The 9602-nt window shown below is 32.4% G+C and overlaps 1 pseudogene; it reads left to right on the top strand.

The window, feature by feature from the left end:
• The first annotated feature begins 6411 nt into the window (after positions 1 to 6411).
• Positions 6412 to 7336, top strand: LOC129076387 (olfactory receptor 51G2-like; annotated as a pseudogene).
• Positions 7337 to 9602: the final 2266 nt, after the last annotated feature.

Genomic DNA, 9602 nt, shown 5'->3' with positions numbered 1-9602 from the left:
AGGAGGAGGAGGAGGAGAAGGAGAAGAAAGAAGAAACTCTTACCCCTTGTGACAACATGGATAGGCCTGGAAACTATTATGTTACGTGAAATAAGCCAGTCAGTGAAAGACAAATATCACATGATCTTACCGATATGTGGAATCTAATGAGCACAATAAACCGACAAAATAGAAACAGAAGCATAGATACATGGAACCAAGTGACAGCTTGGGAAGGGTGGGACAACTGGATGAAAGATGGTGAAATGATTAACAAAGGACATTTATGCATAACCTATGGACACAGACAACAGATGGGGATTGATTTAGCAAGGGGAGAGTGTGGGGCTGGGCTGAAGTGGGGAAAAAGAAAAAGCAGGAACTATTATAATAGCATAAACAATAAAAATACCTATGAGTAAAGATGTTATGCCTAACATACCATTTTTCATTTTCATAATCAATATATAAATTTGAGAGCTTTTCCAAGCTCTTGTGAGATTTTATTTTGAGATACTCTAGAACTATGTAGAGGCATAGAGGTATCAGTTTTAATTTCTATCTTCTTAATGACAAATGATATTCAATATTTTTTCATAACACATTTCCTCTCAGTATCTTTTCTTTGGTAAAATATTAAAATATTTTTGCCTTTTTATGGTACTACTTATTTTCTAATTATTGAGTTGTGAGATTTTTATTAATGTGCTGGCTTCCTGAAGTATGTTGGAAAATATTTTCTAGTCTTCTATATTCCAGATGAGTGTATGATGATTTGGCATTGTTCATCTTTCATGGAATTTATCAATTTCATAAATGTTTTGATATTTGTTACTATCTGTGATCAGTCTTCTCAAATATTAGAATTTAATGATGTAACTTTTTCTCAAAGCATAATTTACTTGTATGTTTGCATATTATGTTTTCATTTTAACTTGGTAAAAAATATCTTTTAATTTCCCTCATGACTTCCTGTTTGTTCAATGGTTTATTCAAAAATGTGCTGTTTAAAATATCTAAGGGAGTTCACATATATCTTTCTATAATTGATTTAAATTTATTCTTAATTTTATCATCTGAGAATAAACTTTGTATTACTTCAATTCTGTACATTTACAAATATTTTTATTTTTTATGAGACAAGTTCTTATAGAGCTTTCAGTAGATTACTCAAGGTAAAATTTGTTCTTTAACTCTGCTGTGCCTTAGAGACCTGTATTCACCAGTCTTTTGAGACATCTCAAGGACATACTTATGAGTCTTATGTCTGTTTTCTTCCATATAAAGTTCTTCTTATATACTCACCAATATTTGCAATAACAACAGATAGAAAGTCAAACAAAAGTTTGCCTATTAATAAAATAAATTTGCACCAAGTAAAAGCTTTTCTAATTCAACCAAGTATGAAAGGATTACTTAAAAACAAGTGTTTTTAATTTGTAATATAACATAAATGATCTCAATATTTGGGAATTCAATGTAGAAAAACTGAAGCTCAGACACAACATGACAGTAACCTCAATGTTGCATCATGAAGATCCCTAAACAGAAGATTCAAGAGTTATGAGTGTTGAACTATGGTGGGAAGATAAGTATAAATAGATCCATAATTTATTAATTACACTGAGAGAACACTATTTTGACATACTGTTAGTAGTATTTCAAAAAAAATGTGGTCAGGTTGGAATATTTACAGCGTTTTGGGATCTGGACTGAAGATCTGAGATATCTCTTGAAGGAGAAAAATGAATAAAAATTGATAGAGCTCATGAAAATATCTTAGACTTGATGGACACATGTGATAGGGGATGTGAAGGTACTCTTGATACATAAACTGTTGTTTGATAAGTGACCTAAGCTGCTTTTCTATGTGAGTATTCTTTTATTCTCAAATAATTTCCACTTCCCCAAAGGAATTTTTAACTTTTTGAATAAATTTATTTTCAGGAATTTAATGAGACAAACACTGAAGTTATTATTGCTTTATGTTTTAATCCTTCTGCAAGAATTTTCTTGAACAAATAATATAGTTCATGAAAGTATTCTAAATTCATAATCTGGATATATTCTATGTGGATCCAGGTGTTATCAGTTCTATCTGTCATTTCAATGATAAAAATAGAATGAATTTTTATATTTAGCCAAGCTAGAGTTGGATGGTGTATATTGCCTAGTCAAATTCTCAAATTCAATATACTATCCGTTATTCTCAAATGCTTCTAGGAGGTTAAATTTATTGATGAATTCTGTAATGCCATTTCATGTAGTCATTGTTCCCTATAATATCTCATGAATAGACACAGCCATTAATACATTAATATATAGTTGTTCAATAAATACTTTAAATAAATATATATTGCTGGATTTGTAAATGTTAATATAATACTTTTTAAAAATTTAATCTGTTAGGATTTGATATATCTAATAAATCAACAGAAGATTAAAAATAAGCATAAGAAATGCTCCTTTTCCTAAAAGTAATCAAACTTTATAAATATGAACATATCATCTAATAATTTGTTTCCTCATTTTAGGAATCACTTATATGGAAATATCTTTCTCTTGTTCCAAGTCCCTCATTTAATTTATACTTCCCCAAAGGTCATGGATCTTCATAAATTTGAGTAGAAAGAAATTGCCTGTTTTATTTTAATCTAAGTTGCAAAGAAAATTTAATGAGTTCAGATATGTTAATATATTGCATATTTCAATATGGCTACTTTTAATTAAACAAACAAAAATACAGAAACACACGTAAAAATGGCGAGTTATTTTTCTTTAGATAATACACAATTCTCTGAGGTACTTTATTTTACATACATTAATAGCCTCAATTTCACAGCATTATTATGGACATAGAGAGCCTCAGGTTGAGAAGAATCAGGGGAGATAGCTGAGTAACCTACATTTGCATTTAAGTGATTTTCATGTGATTACTTCTCCACCATAGAAGAGAAAAATGCTTTGCTTCAGAGACCAGAGCCTTTACCAAAAAATGTTAGAACTATGCAAATACAACTTTGGTATTATTTTGATATATATTCGTTGAGGGAGTGTATGCTCTGGACCATGAATGATCTTTGAATTCTATTCTGACTACATATTATTTGTCTAATATAGGGTCAATAAATTAGTTTATTTGAATGTGTTTTCTTCAAATATAATGATTTGCTGAGTTGATATGAGAAAAAAAGTGTAATTTTATATGTGAAAAAATAAACAAGACATATATAAATACTCTGTAAACTTGCCAATGTGACATCATAAAGAAGGTCTACTGTTAGTCACAATACTCCTAGGTGAATTTGTGGAAATTTGACCACTCCTGTAAGTCTCATTAATCTGTGGCTGTTGCCAGCCTGAAAGATATATTCATATTTTTATTTGAAACTACATTATAAAAAAGTCCCTTGACATGCAGTTATGTGTATATGTTTTGGTAAAGTGAGTGGGGTGTGTTTGTGTAGGATGTGGAAAGATAATAGTGAAGTATAAATAATTTATCATTTTGGAATTCAAAGGTCGTTTCTACATACATTCAATAAGATTGCATATCTAAAACATGTATTATAAATTGAACAATAATAGAGTTCAAAGAAATGCCTGTGATACAATTAACTTCTGAGAATCCCAAAATATATTATAAAAGATATGAATAACCCCAAAATGTACATACTGCATTTTTAAAAAAACAACTTCAAAGTGAATGCAGGTGGCACCAAGACTTAATGAGTGATTTTCAATTCACTTGATGGAAAAGAGTAGCCAGTACTTGGTCCATTTGTGGAGCACTCCTGGGAAGTAATGAAAGGTAGACTTTTATTTTCATTTTTCACAATAATTTATTATATTACAAGCAAGTAAGTATAATTTGATACACTGTTTAACACTACATTTTTCTGTTCAATATACTTGCACTTTACAATATTTCATATAATCCTAAAAATAACATTTTGAAGTTGGTAATAGTGCTTTTTCAAAGAAAAAATATATGATATAATTGAGGAATGAGGCTACTGAAGAGAGAGAAATATCATTACCAAGGCTTAAAGTGCTAATGGGGATAGTGAAATGAAAAGTCAGGAACATAAACAACTTTTTCTGATTGCTGCATGCTCACATGTCTGCTTATCTCTCCCTCTCCCTCCCTCCTTCTCCTTTCCTCTTTTTCATTCCTTTTCTCTTCACATTTACCTTAATCGTCCACTATTTTTCCATAGTCTATTCTCAAAGTAATGTTTGACTATTTAAGAATTGGCCAAGATGTCCACATTTAATTTTTAAGATAATGCATAAATTTTTAGTTAATCTCTTTTACTGTTTCTAAAATTTTGACAAATCGATTTAGATTGAGATTTTGTAAAGTCGACTAGCCTGCCAAATGAAAGCAGGAAAAGTGAACTGGATTCTTATGCTTTTTGTACTCAGTATTTATGTTTTATCTTTATCCTTATGTTCCTGAGTCCTCAAACTGACACAGGTTGAACTGTGAAAAATTGACTAGACTTGTCCAGAACTAGGTAGTGAGACTTTATAGAAAAGAGCTGTTTTTTTTATTACTATTATGATTTTCTCTAAGAATCTCACTCTGACCAAATGAGACTTAAGGTGTGTCTAAACAGCAGCAGCTGGAAAATACTCTAGCCACCGCAGTCTGGGTCAATATGCTCCATTCAGGGAATGAAGTTTTGGAAGTGAACATCTCTGCAAAGGCCCACAGAGAATACCAAAAATAACATTAGTGAATGAGACTAGGTGAGGGAGAGATTGAGACACTTAGTACATGCATATAATTGCAAGGCTCATTGTGGGGATGACTTCATATAATATGAAGAGTATCTATGCAGTGTCTATCTAGCTTTATAAATACAGAATGCAGTGAGGGGTGGACTCAGGAAAAAACTGTATTTTGCTGTCTGTAAGAAGAGAACTCAGTGTATTCACAACTAATTTCCTCTGAATAAATAAGTTTTGGTAATATAGACCAAAAAATTATGTCCCCTTCCATATTATATTTAATACTTGGACATTAAACAGATTTGTCATTTCTTCAATAAAACTTGCTAATTGTGCTTTCTTAGATATTTGCAATAATCTTAAACAAAATTTATAGCTAAGCGTATAAAGAAAAATAATGTTTTCTTGAATATTTGGATGAATAAGTAACTACACCCAGATTAAATTAAATTTATAAAATAAGCATTGTTTAAATTTTGTTATTATTATTAAAAATGAACTACTTGCTACACAAATATATAGTAACTGTATAAAATATCCTTAGATCTTATTAATTATAATTTAATATTAACTCTATATGGAGAACAGAAAAGCATGAATTAAAAAAAGTAAACAATCTGCCCTGGCTGGTGTGTTTCAGTGGATTGAGTATTGGCCTGTGAAACAAAAGGCAGCCAGTTCAATTCCCAGTCAGGGCACATGCCTGGGTTGCAGGCCAGGTCCCCCGGAAGGGGTAGATGAAAAAGAACTTACCGATATTTCTTGTGCACATTGATGTTTCTCTCCCTCCTTTTCTCCTTCCCTTCCCCTCTCTCTAATAAATAAATAAAATCTTTAAAAAATTAAACAATCTGTACAATTATTTTATGTTCAATTGAATAAAAAATGCTTACATTGAACAATGAATGATCATGTAATAACTTCGTAACTATGAAATAAAGGTACATTTAACATTTTCAATCAAAAAATAATTGTTTACAAAATATAATTAAAACCATCTTTAAAAAAGGTGAAATAAAAATGCATCCAAAATGCAATAATAATTTTAATATTGTATACTAATAATCATTATCATTATTAAATTAAAGAAAAAAATAATATATTATGTCACATTAATGCAAGTTTTTAAATGTTTAGTTTCAGTTTCTATAGTCATCTCATTGTAGAAATAGTAGAATATTAAAATGTGTTCATGATATATAGTTTGAATAACAATGTCTAATATGCATCAAAGTTGAGCAAGTCAGTAAGAAGTACTCTGAAATGAAATACTAATAATATAATAACAGATATGAATGTGCCTGAATTTCTGAAAGAATATTTATTTGACATTTATTTTAAATTTATTTTAAAATATCGTCTATTATTGATAATTTACTTTAAATTATCATTATCAATGATATTTAAAATATCACTGATAAATTAAATAGCATCTAAATTAAATACAAGTGTACTTTTTAAATTAATTTTCCTTCATTTACTCATACCATATGGGAATTTGATGAAAAACAATTCTTACTTCCTAGACAAAAGGCTCATGTGATCTATGTTAGTAAACAGCATTTAATCTCATCTAAAGTTGGCTTAAAACAAGAGATAGTATAAGTAGTGATTTAAATGCTTAAGTCAAATTTTAACATGTGTCTGAGACAACGAATTTTATTTTAGGAAAGGCATGCAACTCCGGCATTGTTTCCTATAAATTGTACAAACTTGTTATTCTCCACCTTCCTGGTGACAGGTATTCCTGGGCTAGAGGCTGCATACTTGATCTCCATACCTGTCTGTGCCATGTTCTTTATTACCTTGATGGGCGGTGTGACCATGACTGCAGTTAGCTGGTGAGAACAGACCCTCCACATGGCTGTGTACCTCTTCTTGGCCATGCTAGCTGCCTCTGACCTTCTTCACCTTCCCTACAATGCTGAGGATCTTCTGGCTGGGTGCCCGGGAGATCACCTTCTCACTTTGTTTCATGCAAATGTTTTTTATCCACACCTTCCAGGATTTTGAGTCAGCTGTCATACTGGCAATGGCCTTTGACCGTTTTGTGGCCATATCTCGTCCATTGCGTTATTCTTCCATCCTTACCAATAGTGTAATTGCCAAGATAGGTCTGGCCATTGTAGTGCGAACCTTAACTATACAGATACCTCTGCCTATCCTCTTGAGAAGGCCGTGCTTCTGTCACTCCAATGTACTTTCTCATTCTTACTGCCTGCATCCTGACATCTTAAAGCTCTCCTGCTCCAACACCAGGATCAATAGCATCTTTGGACTGTTTGTGCTGCTATCCACTATGGGACTTGATTTTCTCCTTATCTTTTTGTCATATATTCTGATACTGAAAACTGTGCTGAGCATTGCATCCCATTGTGGCAGACTCAAGGCTCTCAACACCTGTATTTCTCACCTTTGTGCCGTGACCCTCTTCTTCACGCCCATGATCTGCCTGTCTATACTGCACCGCTTTGGCCCAAAACTTCCCTCACATATTTATGTAACCATGGCCAACTTGCATTTTCTCATTCCTCCTGTGATGAACCCTATTGTGTATGTGGTAAAAACCACGCAGATACGAGATAAAATTCTGAAACTCTTCATCAAAAAAGGAACTTAAACACCTTGAACAGCATTACTAATTAATTTTTGGAAAATAACCATAACAGTAAATGGTCATTATTGCAACTCAACAACTGAAATGATTTTTCTTTGTCTATTTCAATATACATAAAGAAACTGAGACGTAAAAGGTACTAATGTATTTTATTTTCTTAACCTGCACTGGCCATGATTTTTAGTTTCAGCTATAGACTTTGCTTAAATTTATCATGCAAATTTTCTTTATTTAATTACTACTTAGATTGAAAATTACGTTTTACTTTACATATTTGAAGTGACATATAGTTTGTTGTGTTGCGTTACTCTTCAGTTCTCTAAAAGACACTTTCTTCATTACTCCTTGTTTCATGTTTATTGATTTTCACAATTGATTAACAATTTAATTTCATACAACAGTATTTTACTAATATTTTTACATGTGCAAAGTTTTTTCTTTCTTGAATTCTTCCTATTTTTTATGCTCAATAAGTTAGAGATACTTTTAAAGCAACATTTATTAGTTAGCCCAGGTGGGTAGAAGGTTAGGATAGTCTTAGCCCAATTATGTGAAATGAAGTTGGAATTGTTAATTCTAGTTAACAAAAAGCTTTCCCACTAAGATCAAGAACAAGACAAGGAGGTCCACTTTCACCACTTCTATTCAACATAGTATTGGAAGTTCTAGCCACAGCTGTCAGACTTTCTTGTCAGTCAGACTTCCATGCACCCCAATGTTCATAGCACAACAACTTACAATAGCCAAGAAATAAAAAGCATCCTAATTGGAAAGGAGGAAGTAAAACTATCATTGTATGCAGATGACATGATAGAGTACATAGAAAACCCTATAGACTCCACCAAAAAACTACTTGACCTAATAAGTGAATTTGGCAAAACAGCAGGATACAAGGTCAATATTCAGAAATCACAGGCATTTTTGTGCACCAGCACTGAAATATCAGAAACAGAAAACATGGGAAAAAATCCCATTTGCTATAACAACAAGAAAAATAAAGTACCTAGGAATAAACTTAACCAAGGAGGTAAAAGACCTGTACTCAGAAAACTACACAACACTGAAGAAAGAAATTAAGGAAGACACAAATAAATGGAAGCATATACCATGTTCATGGATTGAAAGAATTAACATCATCAAAATGTCCATACTACCCAAAGCAATTTATATTTTCAATGCAATCCTCATTAAAATACCAATGATATATTTCACAGACATAGAATAGACATTTCAAAAATATATATGGAACCATAAACAACTCCAAAAAGCCACAGCAATTTTTAGAAAGAAAAAACAGCTGGAGGGATCACAATACTGGACATAAAACTATATTACAAGGCCACTGTAATCAAAACAGTATGGTACTGGCACAAGAACAGACACATAGATCAGTGGAACAGAAAAGAAAGCCCAGAAATAAACCTCTGTCTCTGTGGTCAATTACTATTCAACAAAGGAGGCAGGAGCATAAAATGGAGTAAAAATAGCCTCTTCAACAAATGATGTTGGGTAAGCTGGACAGCTATATATAAAAAATTGAATTCAACCACCAACTGACACCATACACACAAAAAACTCAAGATGTATGAAAGTAGCGACACCATAAAAGTCCTAGAGGAGAACATAGGCAGGAAACTCTCAGATATCCCATGCAGCAATATTTTCACCGACATGTTCCCTAAAGCAAAGGAAATAAAGGAAAGAATAAACAAGTGGAACCTCATCAGAATAAGAAGCTTCCACACAGTTAAAGAAAACATCAGCAAAATGAAATGGGAACCAATCACATGGGAAAATATATTTGCCAATGATACATCAGATAGGGGTTTGATCTCCAAAATATATAAAGAACTCACATGACTCCACTCGAAGGAGACAAACAATCGAATTAAAAAATGGGCAAAATACCTGGACAAACACTTCTCCAAGGAAGAGATACAGAGGGCCCAGAGATAATATGAAAGGATGTTCAACATCACTAGCCATCAGAGAAATGCAAATTAAAACCACAATGAGATACCACTTCACACTGGTCAGGACTGCCATCATAAACAGATCAACAAACAACAGGTGCTGGCGAGGCTGTGGAGAAAAGGGAATCCTAGTACACTGTGGGTGGGAATACAGACTGGTGCAGCCACTGTGGAAAACAAGTTGGAATTTCCTCAAAAAGCTAAAAATGGAACTATCCTTTGACCCAGCAATTCCACTGCTGGGATTATATCCTAAGAATCCCAAAACACCAGTTCAAAAGATCCCATGCACCCCA

This window comes from Pteronotus mesoamericanus, unplaced genomic scaffold (genome assembly GCF_021234165.1).
Source record: "Pteronotus mesoamericanus isolate MK-2021 breed Mesoamerican mustached bat unplaced genomic scaffold, CSHL_Meso_final contig_591, whole genome shotgun sequence".
Lineage (NCBI taxonomy): Eukaryota > Metazoa > Chordata > Mammalia > Chiroptera > Mormoopidae > Pteronotus > Pteronotus mesoamericanus.
The sequence above is the reverse complement of the archived record's forward strand: the minus strand, read 5'-3'. Positions and strand labels throughout refer to the sequence as shown.